The sequence below is a fragment of the Sturnira hondurensis genome, unplaced genomic scaffold (assembly GCF_014824575.4).
Source record: "Sturnira hondurensis isolate 20B ecotype Veracruz unplaced genomic scaffold, ASM1482457v3 Scaffold0023817, whole genome shotgun sequence".
Taxonomy (NCBI): domain Eukaryota; kingdom Metazoa; phylum Chordata; class Mammalia; order Chiroptera; family Phyllostomidae; genus Sturnira; species Sturnira hondurensis.
In genome coordinates, this window is record NW_028096448.1 from 12,550,311 (window position 1) to 12,569,445 (window position 19,135).

At 41.9% G+C, this 19,135-nt stretch overlaps 1 pseudogene; it reads left to right on the plus strand.

The window, feature by feature from the left end:
- The first annotated feature begins 18,097 nt into the window (after positions 1–18,097).
- Positions 18,098–18,663, plus strand: LOC118981193 (60S ribosomal protein L7a-like; annotated as a pseudogene).
- The last annotated feature ends 472 nt before the right edge of the window (positions 18,664–19,135 follow it).

Genomic DNA, 19,135 nt, shown 5'->3' on the forward strand with positions numbered 1-19,135 from the left:
AAAACTCTGTGGCCTATTCACAAATACATTCCCTACCCAGGGGCCTGCATTTGCATACTGTGGCCAGAACCCACTCTCATCTCTCTTAGACACTAGCATCCAGTTCTCCATACCCACGTTCCTTCGTGGGCATAAGAAAGAAGATGAGGACGGGTTGTCTGGGTAGTCAGACTTTGGATCTTGGGAAACTACTTTTCCCAGCTCTCTCCCAGCTCTCACTGAGTTTATCTAATATCAACACTATTTTTTTTACCATGATCCAAAATAATTTATAGAGTTTTCTTTAAAATTAAAGGTTCCAAATGTGTTGATTTTTTCCTGCCCTTCAACTAGAATATGCAGTAGCTGTAGATAAAAAAAGAAAGATCATCTTATTATTAAGTACTTTGAAAAAGAACCAGGGGGTAAATGAGGATATGTTAATAGAATGTGGGAGAATGAGTTTGTAAGCCCAGGGTTTCTGCCACAGCACGTTTCAAGGGCCTGTGGTACCAACTCGTGATAAAGGTGAAAACAGGCCTTACCAAGGAGAAGGCTCTTTGCAGGTTTTGGTTTGGCTTAGGGCAACAAGTCTGGTGCAAAGAAGGGTGGAAATGGCTCTCTTTTTCTACCTCAAGCCAACTTTGACTTTCTTCTTACTTCAAGTTCTCATGTGCTCATAATGGACAGGACAGATTAGAAAGACTTAGATTGGGAAATCAACAATGACACTTTAGAGATCTCCTAATGCAATGTTCCTGAACATTCTATATAGGACCTCATAACCATTTGACCCATCCTTACTTAGCTGACCATTAGGATGTGGTATCAAACCCACCAGACCTACCGGGCCCATCCTGAACTCTGCTAGTTCAATGCCTTAGCAGCCAGAATGATGATACTCATCCTATGTCTTCCTGTACCAAACGGGAAGGGACTAGGTTAATTCATTTATTTGTGTACTCAATATCTACTTACAAATACTGATTATGTACCTATTGTGTGTCAGGACACCCACTGGATTTTTCTACATCAAAGTCTGAGCTTGATCATAGGCAAAATGAAAAGTCAGAATCTTACCCATCACGTACTTGTCTGATGGCAAACTTTAACGCGAGGTTTTTAAGGAGCCCATCAGCACTGTTGACTTCCAAATCAGAAAAGTACTATTTTTGTCCATGCTCTTTGGGTTTTCTCACCCAAAGCTTATGGAGCATGAGAAGCAACATCCAAAAGAGGAGACAAACAGAGACAGAGGCCCGAAAGTCACCATGCTCACCTTCATCAAGATATCCTCTCTCTCTCTCCTGCATCATTAGATTTATCCTTTCTCTCTCTTTCCTACATATCATTACATTTTCTTTCTCTACTGGATCATGCCCATTAACATACAAACATGTATCACCTTTCAGTCTCATCTTGTAGCACTTTCCACTCATTTCCTATGCTCTGACAACTCCGGATTTCCTCGATTTCTGAAACTTAATCCTTTCCCAGTTTGAAGGCTTTGCTCATGTTGTACCTGATAGTGTCCCAGAAATGTGCTTTAGTTGGACGACTGGCACACTGCAAAGTTCGTCTTAAGTGGTGAATCCTGATGAGAGGCCTTTGCTACCCCCTTGTCTGTGGTCGGTCCCACCTGCCCTCCCTTATTGTCTCTTTGATCCTCTTTTATTTCCTTCCAAGATTTTACCACAGTTTTTGGTTACCTAGTTTTGTTTTGCTTTGTTTTTCACTTGCTTAGTTTTAATCACCTCCCCACTAGATTGTCATCTCCATGAGAGTAAGGACAGCTTCAAGAGTGAAAAAGGCTGCATCTTATTCAACATGATGGCCCTGGCACGAATTGTGCCCTTTCTTCATATTTATTGAAGAAATGATTGTTTAACTGAATGCATGGATTGATGCATCCTCCAGTAGTCATGCCCCTTGTATGCAGAATAAAGTGCCACAGAATTGGAGAGGGGCAGTAATGGCCATTTCGTTCATGGGTATACAGGACATGCCTGTTCAACTTTAGGGTGCATAGGCAGAAAGACAGGCAAAGAGGATTAAAGCAACCAAGACTTTGTGTAAATAAAAGATGTTTATTATCCACCATCTTTGGTCTGTGTATGTGTGTAGCCCGGCCTATAGTTTTCTTGCTTCTTATCCAAGTGGCAGTGAAAACCTACCTGGGAGTGTCATTTCATAGATCATCTCAGGTGTGGAACTGCTCATTCAAGGGGATGTGAGGAGGATAACCAAGGCCAAGGTCGGCAGACAAGCTGCCCCAGCTGGCTGGCTGCTTTGTGTGAGCTTCCTGTTTACCCTGAAGCTCTGTGTCCAGTCATTGTCCTTCCACACTGGGTGGACTTCCCATCTTTCCCATCTCCCTGAAAAAGAACATAGAAAAGGGAAATATCAAAAACACTCTGTCCTAGCTGAGATGGCTGAAAGCAGTATGGAGAATTAGAAAGGGCATGGGGCTGGGGACCCAAGAGAAATGGTGTAAAGATCAGCCCTGACATTGACCAAGGCAGAAGTTTGGGACTCATCGAGTCTCTGAGCTTCAGTTTGTTCACCCATCATATGAGAACAACACAAATACCTATAGCACAGAACTTTTACGACAGTTAAATACAAATACACGTAGAATGTTTAGCACAATGCTTGGGATCTAGTAAGCATGCCAAAAGAATGAACAGCTTCTCATAACAGTGTTACTAACAGCATGGTGGTGGTAGTTGTAAAAATAGAAGAAGGGGGAGGAGGTGTAACAGGATGATGGTGGTAGTTGTAATATTAGTAGCAAGAAAGAAGAATTATAATAGGGTGGTGTTGATGGTGGCCATTGTGCCAGGAGAAGAGTAAGACAGTTTTAACAGAGTGGCAGGGGTGGTAGTTGTAGTGGTAACAGGTGCAGACGGATTTATAGATGTGATGGTGGGGGTGATAGTAACTGTACTGTTAGCCGTGGTGGAAATAGAAATAGTGATAGCTTCAGAAACCATAATAGCATTTGAAACTAGTATTAACAACAATTATAAGAGCAACAAAAATAATAATAGTAGTAGCAAGAATAGTTTTGATAGGCATTTTTCCGATGCTTTTGGGTCCATGCTCCCAGGATTACCAGGACTGACTGAGTAGTGAGTACTATATCCTGGCTGGTTTTGAAGAGTCCTTGACATGTGTGGAGTTCCAAAGAACAGATGAACTTGCCCTATTAAAAATAAAGTCACTTTCAAAAGGTTCTAGATGATCTGGGAGTTTGCCACATGGGAGCAATGGGCTTTCTGAAGGACACGCAAGGGAACATAATATGAGTCATTATGAATGCTGTTTCATTCATGACCCTTGGAAGCAGTGAAAAGCTTAATGGAAGGAAAAAAGGGAGAGACTGGCCACCCAACACTCATCCCATTTACTCCTATGCAGAATAGCAAGAAGAAAGAGGCTCATGTTGTAAATGAAGCAAAGGCTCAGGGGTGTGTGGGAACTCGGCCAAGGTCATGCACCAGTACAAGAAGCAGGATTGCAATTCAGTTCTGTCTATCTCACCAGGGACCTGGTCAACACTTCTAACCCTCACATCTCCCTCTTCTGAAGGCCCCACTGGGTTACTGAGCACAGAAGTCTTAGTGGTCACTTAATCTCTTACTAACTCATGGGCATTGGTTTGTCCTTGTCTAGACTGAGAACTCAAGAGAAACCAGAGGATTTTCTTTGTATCACACATGGTGCCCATTAAAAAAAGAGAAGGAAACAACTACAAAAATATTTTGTTGCTCAACTCTCATGTTCTGGCGATTGCTCTCCAGACAGAGCTATTTGTATAAAGAGCCAAAGCAAAACTGAAAAAGTGTTCTGATGTGTGTTTAGCTCAAAGAAATCAGATGTGGAGGGGAGAGAGAGGTGAGTTTAGATTTAGTCCTCCTTGTCATTATCTCAGAAATAAGAGAATAGCAAATTGCATCACTTCCACGAGCCAGTTTCTACATCTCTAAAACAACCACATTTCTCTCTTCAAATTTAGATGCTTGGAAACCAGGTAAGAGCAATATGCAACTGGGGACCTGGCCATTGAAAACTAGCAGAGGGGAAGGAGTTGGATCACTGGTAAGCCATTTACTGGCTGGGTGACTTTGGCAGGCTCTTAACCACTCATTGCCTTAGTTCCCTCACCTGTAAAACGAGGCGATGATAGAAGTACCTCCTAGGGTGAGGAGTCACCGAATGAATACACATTTCCTGTACTTGGGAGTGTCTGACACACAGTTAGTGCTCAAAAACTTTTAGGAATTAGCACCAGTTATTATCTATATTATGTAAGGTGGCCTCAGAAGGAATAAGGGGCAAGACAATATAATCGACAGAAGAGAGGCTGTTTGAGGTGGGCCTAGAAGCAGGGGCTGTTTTTCTGGAAGGCCAGGAGGCCCTAGTGATTCCTTGTGAAGAAAACGGCATATGCACGGTGGTGAGAAAGGGTGTGGCTTTCACAGAGAATTGAGAACCAATGTATTAATAATGCATTAATTAGTCATTACAGTGTCCACCTTCTGCCTCTAGGAAGCTGGAGTGCGGCACAGAAGCAACAGCTTAGGGCGTTCCCGTGATGAGTCTGGAAGGGCCAACCCCACACTGTGACCTGGGCAGCATCCTCACATTTACATCGCACTTACCCGCCATGCGTTGTACTCTGCACACTGGGTTCTGATTTGCCACTTTTTTAGGGTAGGATTATGTCTCTGAGTAAGCTGATTAGTGTTAGACTGATTGTTTTAAAATAACTTGAGCGGCATCTGAATTTATTTACATACATGATATTGCCTTCTATAAACACAGCTGTATGCAGAAAGAAATGCAATGGTATTTTAGGAAGTTAAGCCAACAGTTTTGCTGTAATAAAGGCAGCCTTCTAGTCCTGGTTTCTCTTTCTTTTCTTTCTGGATTATGTTTTTCCATGAGGTTTGGGACTAAGGACGCCTGCCCAGAAGCATCTGAGGTATGTCACCTCAGGGATTTGAAGCTCTGGGGAACATGTCACCAGCAGGCAGAAAATGTCTTTGGAGGTGGCCCTCCAGAGGCGAGTGAGCTTATGCTCAGTCCTGGCATGGCTTTCTCAAGGCCATGCCGACTTCTGCAGCCACATGGAAACTGTCTGCAGCGTTAGGACCATGTCTAACTTCTGCCTGTGTAGAGAAAGGCTTTTTTTTTTATTCTGTGGCTTCCAAGTGCATTTATTGAACACCATTCTGTGTGGACAGACTCTGTGTTAGCTCTGGAGACATAGTAATTAACAAGTAAAATACAGATCCTGCCCCATGAAACTTAAAGTCTACTGACAGAATCTGGCCATCAGGAAGAAGGTATGAAAATGACTTCATAATTGCGAATATGACAGGTGCCACCACATACAGAGACCCATAAGGAGACAAATACACTCAGCCTGGATGTGGACAGTGGAGGGGGAGCTAATGGTATGGGGAGCATTCCTTTGAAGAAATGGCATTTAAACTGACAACTAAAGGGTGAATATGAACTGGCCAAATGAGGAGGCAAGGAAGGAGTGTCCTCTGGGAAGAAGAGGAATTCTCTGTGTCCACAGGAGCAGAGATGGGTTCATGTGGCGGGAGAGGGGAGAGCGAGATGAGGCTACAGGTAAAGGCAGAAGCCAGAGCCAACAGGCTCCAGTAGGCCTTGTGGACTTGCACTTTATCTTCAAATGATGGGAGTCCACAGATGGGTTTCAGCCGCTGAGTGACATGGTCAGATTTGTGTTTCAAAAAGGCCACTCAGGCTGTTAGGGGAGAGTGGATCTGTAGAAGAGCCAACAATGGCCATGGCATATCTGTCAATTGGCTTCTACAGAGATATAGGTGAGAGGGGAGGGTGATTACGACTAGAGAAGGAGGCAATGCATCATCAGATTGAGATGGAAGTCGGGGGGTTACTCAGTGTAGGCTTAACAGTGGGCATGTTGATTGAATGTGAGGAAAGGAAAATGGCAGGTCCAATGACCTCTTTCTTTTTTTTTTTAAGATTTTATTCATTTATCTTTAGAGGGGAAGGGAAGGAGAGAAGGAGAGAAATATCAATGTATGGTTGCCTCTCGTGAGTCCCCTGCTGGGAACTGGCCTGCAACCCAGGCATGTGCCCTGACTGGGAATCGAACTGTGATCGTGTGGTTTGCAGGCCTGCACTCAATCCACTGAGCTACACCATCTAGGGCTACCACTTTCTTTTTTTGCCTGAGCAATTGTACAGAATGGTGGTGCTGTTTAAGGAAACAGAGAAGATAGGAGAGGACTATGTCAGGGGTGGGCCGAAGAAATGAGGAGAACTCCTTGACTATATAAAATTAAAGATGATTACGGACTTCTCATGGAGACAGAGAGGAGACAGAGAGAAGACAGAAGATGGGACTCTAAAAGTCCCAGGAAGGGCTTGGGCTGGCCATTTTGTTTGGAGATAATGCAACTATGCAGCGTTCCAGGGGTGGATGAGATTAGAAAGGGAAAGAGGGGTTTGTGGAGAAAAGAGATGCTTGGAAACATCTCTAGTCATTTCAAGGCACTGCAGATGGGTAGAAGTTTTGTTTGGGGAACAGGTCTCTGAAACAGGTTTGTGTTTCACAGGGTGGAACTCAGGAACTAAGCTGTGCACACAACACAGGGCCCTGGTTCCAAAAAGAGGATTTGCACTATTTGTCCCCTGTGCGTCACAATGCAGGAAAATGTCAGTGTTCAACCCACAGAGGATTTATGTCAGCACTTTAATGCTGCCCGATTTTGAAATCCAGTACAGACAGGGATTTATAAGGCTCTGGTGCTTGATCACTTTTTCGTGGAATTTTGACTGTAACACGTTATTCTTTTGATTATTTAAGCTCTTGTTATATTTTAACTTGTTGCCGAGAAGTCTTCTGGGTAAAGTGGTAACTTTCTCTAGTGCCCAGGAAAAAGGAAAGAAAAATGAGAAGGAAAAAGTTGGTGGGAGGATCGTTTTCCTTTAAAAATTCCTCCAGGTGAGTTACCTCAGTGGAATTGCTAACACAGTGAAAAGGCAGCTGGGTGGAAGCAGGAATGGCTCCAACCAGGATTCTGTCACTCACTAGCTGTGCTACCTGGAACAAGTCACTTAACCTTTCTGTGTCTCAGCTGCCCCACCTATAAAAAAAGTAGAGAGAACGATAGTAGCCACCTCATAGGTGCTGATATAAAGTTTAGGCGAGTTAACATGAAGATTTGATCGGAAGCATTTCTGATACATAGAAGTACTTCCTGAGTGTTAGTAATACTTTCACATGGCGATAGGTGTCTGCAACAGTGAGAAGGCTTAGTTGTTCTCTAATTGATTACTGATTAATTCTGTGGCTCGGGCAACTGCGTATCTTAGACTCTATCTTCCTAGGAAAAGACAAAATGTTTATTTTATCCAAAGCTCTATAGAGACCACTTTTTTTTTCCCTGTTAATGTTAAAATAAAATTGAAGCTCTGAAATGTTGAAAAATATCTTTTTGTGTGAAAATGTGTTTATCACATCTTTATGATAAAGAATCATGGTAAACAAATTTCCAATAACTAGGAAACAATTAACATTTGGCCCATAAATGTGATGAAACATTAAATAATTAAAGTTGCTTTATGTATATGTGAGTGAGTATATGTCACTCAAATGCACATTTTGTATGCAAAATATGCTATTTTGCTAGAAAATTCAGAATTGGGCGTGGGATAGAGACGTTAATTGTACATTTTTTGTAGTGATTGATGGGCAGTAGGATTTATTTTTTTGTATATATTTCTGTGTCAAACGCAACTAGTACTTTCACAATCAGCATAATTGATATAAAACTTACATAAAATTCACTTATTTTAAGAACACAAATGTGTTGGATAAATGTATCCAGTTGCATAATCATTTCTACAATCAACACATAGGACACCCCCAAACAGTCCCGCGTGCCCCCTCCAACCACCCTCCTCCCATCCAGCCCCTGAAATCCACTGATGTACTTTTCATAACTTTACTTCTACTGCCTTTAGACTTTTTTTATAAATAGAATCCTGCTGTATGTAGTCTTTCAGCTTTACGGCCTTGACTTAGCATAATGATCCATGCTGTTGAATGCATCAGTAATAAAAAGAGAACTCAGTTGAGTTCTTTTCCATTGCTGAGTAATATTCCTTCGTATGGATATATCACAATCTGTTCAGCAGTAGACAGTTATTTGAGTTGTTTCTAATTATAGGCTATGTTAAATAAAGCTTTATGAGCATTATAGTACTACCTGTGGAAACAACGTTTTCATTTAATTTTGGTAGGTATCTAGCAATAGGATTCCTGGGTTGTATGGAAAGCATGTATTTAATTTTATTTTTTAAAAACCACCAAATGGCTTTCCCAAGTAGCTATACTATTTCACTGAGGGTTCAATTACCCCACATTCCCACCCATATTTGGTATTATTTTACTTTTAAATTTCAGCCATGCGACTGAATGCATAGTTGTATCTCTTGTGGCTTAAATTTGCATTTTCCCAGTCACAAATAATGTTGAGTATATTTTCAGGTACATATTTGTCATTTGTATCTTTCTTCTTTGGGGAAATGTCCTTTCAAATATTTTGCCATTTTTAAATGAAGTTGTCTGCTTTGTTATTGTGAAGTTGTAACACTTGCATTTTGATATTCTGGTTATAAATCTTTTATCAGAAATTTGTTTTATAAGTGTTTTATACCAACTATACCAATCTTAGTTTTCTTTCTTTAAATAGCAAAAATGTTAACTTTGATAAAGTTTAATGTTTTACTACTTTTATACCTCATGATTTTGGTGTTCTTAACTATAAATAAAATTTCCTTAGTAGGTTCAGGGTTAGAGTACTTGTCTATTTCTTCTTGAAGGAACTTATTTACATCTTTCACGTGATTTGTCAATTTTCTCCCTTATTGAATGTATTGAAATGAAATCATCCATAATATCCCCTTGTTCTGTGAATGTCCGTAGGATATATTGAGATCTCCTTTCTGATACTTGATGCTAGTAACTCACATCTTCTCTCTCTCTGGCACGTGTGCGTGTGTTCTTGTACACATGTGTGAGTGTGCAGTCTGGCTAAAGGTTTCCAATTGTATAGATCTTTTCTAAGAACCTGCATCTTGTTTTATTGATTTTTCTTTGTTGTTCTGTTTTCATCGATGAATGCTCTTATCTCTATTTTTATTTTTTTGCTTCAGCTTCCTTTTTTAAAAATTTGCCTTTCTTCTAATTTATTAAGGCAGATCGCCTAAGATTGCTGATTTGAGATCTTTTTATTTTCTAATATAAGCATATAATAGTATAATTTTTCCTGTATGTACTGCTGAGGCTATATCTCACAGATTTTGATATCTTGTATATTCATTTCAAAATATTATCTAATTTCTCTTATGATTTCTTCTTGGTCAATGAATTATTTAATAGTTTTTAGTTTCATTTTCAAATATCTAAGGAGGGTTTTCCACGTATTCTTCTGTTATTACTAGTTTAATTCCATTGTAGTCAAGGAACATATTATACATGATTACAACTGTGTTAAATTAATTGAATTCTGTTTTATGGCCCAGAAGATAATTTGTCTTGGTGAATATTTCATGGGCACTGAAAAAGAATGTGTATTATACTGTTAATGGATGGAGTGTTCTATAAATGTCAAGTAGATCAAACCGGTTGATAGTGTTGTTTGAGTCTTCTACATTCTTACTGATTTTCTGTCAACTCACTCTGTCATTTACCGAGAGAGGAGACTTGATGTCTCCAAATATAATTCTGGACTCGTCAATGCCTCATTTCAATTTTGCTTCATGTAATTTGAAGCTCTCTTTTAGGTACATATGCTTTTAGGATTATTATGTCCTCTTGATGAATAGACCTGTTGAGCATTTGAAATTGCCTTCTTTATCCTTGGTAATATTCCTTGTTCTGAAGTCTACTTTTTATGATATTAATTTAGTCTCTCCAGCATTCTTATGATTCATGTTTGCTTGGTCTATTTTTGCCATCTTTTTAACCTCTGTGTGTCTTTTTATGTTTAGAGCTGGCTTTTTATAGAAACATCTAATTGAGTGTGACAGTTAATTTCATGTCAGCTTGGCTAGGCTGTGGTACAAGTTGCCTGGTCAAATGGCAGTCTAGATGTAGCTGGGAAGGTAATTTTTAGATGAGGTTAACATTTTAATCGATAGACTTTGAGCAAAGCAGATTACCCTACCTAATGCGGATGAACACATCCGATCCGCTGAAGGCCTTAAAAGACTAGGGTCCCCTAAGAAAATAGTGATTCTGCCTCTAGATTTCTTTCAGATTCAGGGTTGGAACATCGTTTCTTCCCTGTGCCTGTAGCCTGTATGCCTGCCCTGCAGACTTTGGACTCCCCAGCCCTCACAATCACGAGAGCCAGTTCCTTGAAGTTGATTCTCTACACATACATCCTGTTGGCTCTCTTTTTTCTGGGGAACCTGCCTAACACGTTGGGTCTTGCTTTTTTATATATGACCACCTCTGACTTTTAATTGAAGAGTTTAAGCACTTTACATTTAATGTAATTATTGATATGGTTGAGTTTTAATCTATCATCCTTTTATTTGTTTTATATTTAATTCTCCTCTGTTCTTTCTTTTTTCCTTCTTGTTCTGTCTGGAGTCAGTTGCTTAAGGTGAGAGGATAAATCTTGTGATTTCACATTAGTTAGAAATGAAAAGGGGTTATTCTGAAGTTATTCTTTATGCCAATGTCTTCTGACAACTAATATTTTTAATCAGAAATTATGAAGATTTTGCAAAAATATAGGAAAGTATCATTTAATAGTGAAAAACAAGATATATATGGGCACGTGCACACTATTGTTATTGTGCCGGTTGTACAAAAACATTGTATGAAAAGATATTATGGGTCCTAATTGTGGTTGTGTTTAGATGCTAAGACTATGTAAGATATGTTTCATCCTTTGTACTTTAAAATTTTTTCCTAATATTTTATAATGGAAATGTAGAAATTGCTTTTCTGTCGTCTCTGAGGTAAACTTTACCTCATAGACAGAAGACAGTATGGTGATTACCAAAAAGAAATGGGAGTGGGGGAGTAGTGGAGGGTAAAGGGTGGTGGAAGGGGCCACGACTTGGGGGCATGAACACATAATGACCCCAAGTCATGCTGCATCATAGAATTGTACCCCTGAAATCTATATAATTTTAAATATTTTATTTATTTATTTATTTTAGAGAGGAAGGAAAGGAGAGAAGGAGAGAAATATCAATGTATGGTTGCTTCCTGCGTATCCCCTGTTAGGAACTGGCCTGCAACCCAGGCATGTGCCCTGACTGGGAATTGAACCACGATCATGTGGTTCGCAGGCCCACGCTCAATCCACTGAGCTACACCAGCCAGGGCTAATTTTATTAATCAATGTCATATCAATAAGTCCAATTAAAATGAAATATTTAAATGCTAAAAAACAATTGTGAAGTAGAGAAGTCTCATTGACAAAAGAATTACATGTACATGAACTAACATGCACATGTGGATTATCTTTTTATGTACACAACCATGGTCTTAGCAGTTTCTCCTTATATTTATTTGCAAAATATAATAAACATAGATTAAATAAAATAATAAGACTATCAAGATGGAGACAGGAGTCCAAGATACAGGACATGAAGTGGGTGGCAAGGATATGGGCTGAATGGAGAACAGTGAGGGAGCATGAAAAGGAAGCCGTGTAATTTTAGCAGAAAACTAGACTAAGGGAAGCTTTGGATATTGAACAAAACTTATCTGTGAGCTTACTGGCAGCCAAAACAAAGAGGCACATAGTGGTGTCTGGAGCTCTCAGAGATAAACCAGAAGTTATTTCATCTAGAGAAAACTTTTTTCAATTTTATTTTTTACAGTTCTGACTTCTAAAAGAATATTTATCAAAGAAACAGTCAACAGATAGAAATGTTGTGCTCAGCCTTTTGAGGACTGAAGAGAATTCCAGGCAGAGACGTTGCTTGAATGGAACTGGGCTCCTGGAGAACAGCAAGGACACAAACATAAACCTGGGGTAGTTCCAGACTAAAATAAGACAGTGTATGATTGACCTTAAAGTCAAAAGCCTGCTAGATTCCAGCTGAAGGCTGATCTTTGGTTCTTACCGGGCGGGGGAGTATAGCTAGGCGCAGGGGAGGACAGGCGTTGTAAAGGAAATGTACAACGCAGAGTGAGGCAAGGAGGAAGATCCCAGCACCACAAATGGCCTAGAAGGCTAGGTGTTGAGTGTGACTACTGGGGAAAAGATGGATACGGGGAAATAAACACACTGGTGCTTGAGTGGGAGATTATTCCACTCAGGGCACACCATCAGTCCTGAATTTCACGGCGGAGAAAGCATTGACAGTACACTTCTCCTATTTTGGCTAAATAAAAGAATTAAAGAAAAGACATTCAATGCCCACCACCTTGAGGTTTTAATAGGGCTGAATGAAGTTTTATACAAGGGCCAGGGCAAATAACACCCCTTTTTTGTCACAAAATCTTTGATTACAACATCATAAGCATGTAATTCTGTCACATAATGATATCACACTGAAGCATGCCGGATGACACTTTAGGTGAAATGTTTCAATGAAAACTATAAATTTTGACGCCCATATTATTACCCTGCCAACCACACTCAGGCAGGCATTACTTCTGTCAGACCCTGTACTTTAATAGTTGCTATGTACCAGATTCTGTCCTGTGTATCAAAGTGTTTTGTTCCATTTTAAAGACAACGCAAAATTTCACCTACAGGAGGTACTTTTAAGTCCATACACATTCTTCATAAGTTTTACAACATGTTGATACAAGGTGTTTTGGGCCAGCAGAGGCAAGACTCAGAATTTCTAATAGAAAGTTCCCTGACCCAGAGACAGCAATTTAGCATAGAAATTTTATTTTTGTCAATTACTCCAAAGAGGAGTTTGGGTTTGTTGAAAGGGCTAGGAAGACAGCAGAGGATGAAGTTTCTAATCTGGCTCTCACATGAACATGAGTTTGAGAGCCTATGAATGGAGGGTTGAGGGCCTGAAATGTCCATGCTGCCTGTGCATGTGCGTGTGTGTGTGTGTGTGTGAGAGAGAGAGAGAGAGAGAGAGAGAGAGAGAGAGAAAGTTGTTGGTATTGCTTTTGTGTTTGAGTCCTCTGGGAAGAAGCAAGCTGCCTTGGGATCGCATAATAAAAACTGTGAAGTCCCTTGGAAGAGCAGTGACCACCTTTGACCCTTGTATCAGCAAGGGTCTCAATGTCTTTTCGTCAGGAAAACACAAAACACGCTGGGTGCTTTAGCTAAATAATTCAATAAAAGGACTTGATTACACAGGCATGGGAAGACTTAAAAGGTAAAAGCAGGAACACTGAGGTCACAGCAATAATAATTGTATGAGGCTACCACACCTCCGGCCGGGGGAACAAAGGGTAGTTATTAAGGATTTCAGAACCCAGGAGCCCGGAGGAGGCGCCTGGTGGAGCAGAGGCTTCCGAGCCATTGATTCCCAACTCGGGGCTGGGGGAGGAACCCTGGAGCTGAGACTCGGAAGTCTGGGGAAGAGGTGTTGCCTGTCGTCATTCCTACCTCTGACGGGGCACAATAATTTGTTTCTGGGAGTTCTCCCATGGCTGCTGGAGGATGAGATACTAGTGCCACGGTGAAGAGGGGCTGAGAGGAACAGCAAGCCACAAGAAGATAGCAAGTCCCTTGTCCCTCTATTGCCTGGCAGCCTGCCACTTGTGCCCCCTGTAGGCAGAGCCTAATGTGGAACCCGCCGCAGGGGGGCGGAGCCCCAGCCTCACAGAGGGAAGGGAGTCAGGGGTTCTGTGGGTGAGACAGGGCAAGCTTCACAACCACATTCCTTCCCAGGATCTCGCAAAGGCTAGCACAGGGTGGGGATGCTCCCTACCTGCATGGACGTGAACAGTCACTGGATTATTTTGAGGAATGACATAGGTTTTATGCTGAGATGGAAACATTCACGTCTCTTACTTGATTTTATCCTTACAATGACCCAAGGGGTGAACGCTATTTCTGTTTCACAAGTGGACACAAAGAACACAAAGGCAAGAAGGTGGGAGAGGCAGGAGACAAACAGACCTTAGTGACTCCAACATTGTTTCTTTACTCATTGAAAACTATACACTCTACACCCCTTGGGTCATACTAACCTGACATAAACACCAGTTGAGAAATTACATCTCCCCACGAATGTGTAAGTTCCAGGAGATCAGCACCGTACAGAACTTTGCTGGAAGCTACACCCAGGTAACTAGCACAGTATGTGTGTGTGTACACACACATATACACACATATGCACACACACTTTCAGTGTATATTTATCGAACAAACAAGTGAATGTGTTTAACTTCCTTTAGCCTTCTTTTAGTACTATGTCAAAATATATCCATATATAATTGATACCCAAACATCTAAAAATTATGTGTAATGCCAGTGTATGTCTAAAATGTATTTTATCACTGCACAAAGCAAAGCAAATGCTTTTAAAGGTAGAGGGGAGCGCGTGACATGGACATGCCTGTCTTTCCCTCTTCTGAGGGACTGCGTTTAGTTTCAAAATGAGACAAATGTGAATACATATCTGGTCTTTGAATTAACTATCCCATTAAACTACAGTCACTTCTTCCCCTTCCCCCACCCATCCCCCACCCCAACACAGCCTATCATTAGCCGCTATCTGGAATCGACAGTAGAGTAATTTGAACTCTGGTTCCCAAGGGCCTATTCTTTTACTTCCTGCTGTAGGAATACGGTGTGTATTGATTAGATATCAGACCGTAATGGGCTTCCAATCTCTCTGCCTTAAGATATATGATGGAGATGACAGGAAGCAGATACCCTGTTACTACTTGTAAATAGTCTGGTTGAGCAAAATGGTTGGTAACCACTTCATTGCCAGGCACTTTTACCAGCAGAAAGAAGTGATTTTATCACTTTACCAGTATAATATTTTTTTTGGAAAGAGGAGACATGGAATTTCCTTGTGGGGCCAGAGCCACTGCCTGGGACTGTCATCAACTCTAGAAAGTCTGCAAGCGAGGAGGAGTTAACCCTTGGGGACTCGTTCCAATCGCTCAGACACAGAACCAGCGGCAGGCCCAGGCCACTCGCCCCCGTGTGGCTGCTGCAAGGGCAGAGGGCTGGAGGCTGAGCGGATGCCAGAGCAGGCCCCCTTCTCTTATGAGCAAGGCCCGGAGCCAGTTATTCCAGGAGCCTCAGTTTCCTCGTCTGCAAAATGGGGGAAATACTCCCATTCAAAGCACAGTTGCCAAGACTGAGTAGAACTATGGTCAGAGTAGCTGAGACATAGCCTGAGGCCTGGTTGCTTCTGCTTCTTTCTACCACTCCAGCCCTGCCCCTAAAATGAAAGGTTTCCTGTGGCTGGGATTCTACCAGCAGTTTGGACTGAGGAAAATATGGTCACACACAGTGTGGCACAGTCCAGATGCCCGAGAGCACACAGTGGTGGTTCTGCAGGCAAATGGACTGAAAATCCCCGGCTGAGCTGAACTTTCTCCAGCACTGGAGCAAATGCTGGGTCCACTTTGCTGGTGGAAGCCTGGCCCAGGCTCTGAGAAGCCCCTGGCTGAAGTCGACCTAGGCTTGTTGTGCGACGTTGGAGTGAGTAGGACCCTGACTCACAGCTTGAAAACTGCGAAGGTAGATACAAAGTTGACTAGTGACATCTTCCTCCCCCTTTGGCCCCGCCCTCCCTGATGTGGGTTTGATTTTTCATGGAAGGGAGTGTCTTCTATCGGGTCATCAGCTTCCTTCCCTTATCAGGAAAGATGACTCAAAAGTACATTCCAGAAGGATTTCGAAGAATGACTATAAATTTTAAGGGGGAATAAAATGTGAGTTTATACATTTTTAATTACACCAGGCCTAAAGCTCATTCTCATTTATTACCAGCGATATCAGCCACGTACCTGCCACTTCTCTAATCTTTGCCCTGCAAACAGACGTGACCCCTGGTCAAGTCAGATAAATGGAGACTAAAAATAGCTACCTGCTGGTAACTGATTGGAAAAGAGGGAACAACACACCAGGAGATCAAGGTAACTCTGGATTCATTCCCCTCCTGTCTACAGCCACGGATAGAAGACAAAAATCAAGTGGCCCCAACCTCCCCCTTTGCTAACACTTCCCCATTTCTCCTTCCTCCCTTGCCCCCATTAGAATGAGGAGATCAATAAAAGCAGCTTTGAGAGAGGAAGGAACCGATCCCGGGCAGGGATCAAATGCCCTGTCTTTGGAGCGCGTGGAGAAGGGCCAGTGTGCAGTTCCCAAAGCACCGAACTCATATTATTGGCTTCATCAGCATTGTCTCTTCTAGAGGTTGCTCTTAATTAGCCCAGGAGAGGACTGGAGAAAAGAACGATGACTGTTACCTTCTGTGCGGAGGGATCTGGCAAAGAAAGTAGCAGAGACGCATATATTGATGGGCACCATTTAGCGAATGTTCTATTCACGCAAGACCCTGCACTAAGTTTCTGAGGTCCAATATCTCATTTCATCCTCGCAACGATTCTTTGAAGACAGTCTGCTTATTCCTGTTCTACAGATGAGGATGACTGAGGTTTGAAGAAGTCAGGGAGCTTGTCCTTGTTTGCAGAGCTGGTAACTGCAAACGCGGATTTTACACAGGGATCCGTTCTACCCTCCCACAACCAAAAGGAAGGCTGCCCCTAGGTCTCAGTCATTTCAAGTTACACACTCTCCATTAGCAAAATAAAGGAGGCAGTGCGAAGAAGTAATCTAATCCAGCCCCTCATTTTTCAGATGAGGAAACATCAATTCAGAGAGGGAAAGCAATTTGCCGAGGTCACACAGCAGTACTACGACTAGATCCTCCAATTCTGGACCGTCAGCCCCAAGCTCTCGTCAAAGTTAAAACACTCTTGTCTGCTACACCCGCGCCCCTCTCCTAGACACAAGCGGGAACTGCATGACTCCTCAATAACGGAGACTTCTACTGGCCAAGCGTTGGGGAGAGAGTTTAACAAAACAAAAGTGAATCTCACAGGTTATTTTATTTATTCCACAAATTTTTACTGAACACCTAATGTATACAGAGGACAGTTAAGTTTGCTTGTGTGGGTGTATTTCTTTTCTTACTTTCAAGTAGCTCTCCTGGAGACAAACATGAGCTCATAAGTAAAGTGAAGTAAATAAGATTTTTAAAAAAATAATAAAAACTGCAACTTTGTGTAGGCAAGCATTACTAATTACAGCACCAAAATATACATTTGCTTTAGAATTTATCTTGATTACCCAACAGGCTCCTTGTAGTATTGAAGGAATCAAATTTTTTGAATTCACTAGTTATAAAAGTAAATAAAAACTAAAAGTACCTCTAAACTGGATGTTCTTACCTAGGAGTAAAATGCTGAGTAATTTAGAAAGAAGGAAATAACGACACTATCATTTGCTAAGTACTTACTCCGGGCCAGGCATTCCACAGACATTACCTCATTTAATCCTCTGGACACTCTTGTAAGGTATTATTATCTCCATCCTACAGATGGAGAGACAAGAAGGGCAACGAAATCTCACAAAAGCCGAAACCCAGACAGCAAAGGAATAGCCAAGTTAATTGCAAAGCCGATATTGTAGGGGAGGTGCCTCCCCACTTATAAGAAAATTGTTAAGGTCATATAATAATGATAAAATCACAATGATGAAAAATAGTTATCATACATTGAGCATTTACAGTGCATTAGGTAAGTGCTTTGCTGAGCACTTTTCAGACTTTAACCTGTGTGATCCTTACAACAAACCCAGGTGGGAAGTGCTATTACTATCTCCATTTTACAGACGAGAGAACAAAAGCACAGACAGGGTAGGTAACCTTTCCAGGGTCACACAGCTAGTACATGACGAAGCCAGGAATCAAACTCAGCAAAGTGCAACTCTGGCTCCACACTCTTAACTGTGATGCTATATTGCTTTTTCAGTGAGAAAAATACAGTTCAACGAAAATAGCTGTTTGGTGGTCCTAGGCCTGTTGAACTGGTTAATGGCAGGAGGCACTCTCAGACTCTAATAGAGAATAGCCCTGTATGCTCAAGCTGGCCCACAAGTACCGACCAGAGACAAAGCAAGAGAAGGAACAGAGATTGTTGGCCTGGGCTGAGGAGAAAAGCTGCCGGCAAAGGGGATGTCCCCACCAAGAGCCCACCTGTCCTTCGGGCAGGGTCACCACCCTGGTGGAGAGCAAGAGGCCCAACTGGGAGTGCTGGCACATGACATGGATCCCATCGAGCTGGTGGTCTTCCTGCCCGCCCTGTGCTGGAAGGTCAGGGTCCCTACTGCATCACCATGGGGAAGGCCAGGCTGGGGCGCCTGGGCCACAGGAAGCCCTGCATCACCGTCGCCTTCACACAGGTCAACTCGGAGGACAAAGGAGCTCTGGCTAAGCTTGCTTGTGGAAGCCAGCCTGACCAACTACAGCAACACATATGGTGAGATCCACTACCACTGGGGAGGCAACATCTTGGGTCCTGAGTTGGCAGCTCGCATTGCCGAGCCAGCAAAGGCCAAGGCTAAGGAACTGGCCGCCAAGCTGGGCTGAGTGTGCACTGTGGTTTCTGTACATAAAAGTAGTAAAAATTCTCCTTCGGGAAAAAGAAAAAAGAGAAATACAATTCATCATGGGTAAGTATGTTATCTCTAAAATATGGTTTTATATGCTAGGTCAAAAAATACCAGAAGGATGTAGGGGGAAAGAAAAGCTAAGTATCAGAGAACAATGAAATCAAGAATTATAGAAATATCAAAATATCACAGTTATCACTGACTTCAATCGATGCAAATATGATTGAAATGGGAAGCAATGCCCAAGATTTTGTTTTTGCTTGGGAATCAGGTGAATTTTTACCCTTTGGCACATGCTGTATTATTTCCTTCCCTAAGACTTAAAGCACATAGACAACTCCACGCCAGAAGCTCTAATTTGTACACCGCTATGGCTAAAGGACTTTTGATTTTCCCTAATGCATTTCTTACCCAGCAAGGCCGTTCTAGTGGCAAAGGAACGTGTTCATAGTTCCCTGTAAAGAGCAGGCCTGGAGTCTCCATGCGGGTTCAGTATACACTGG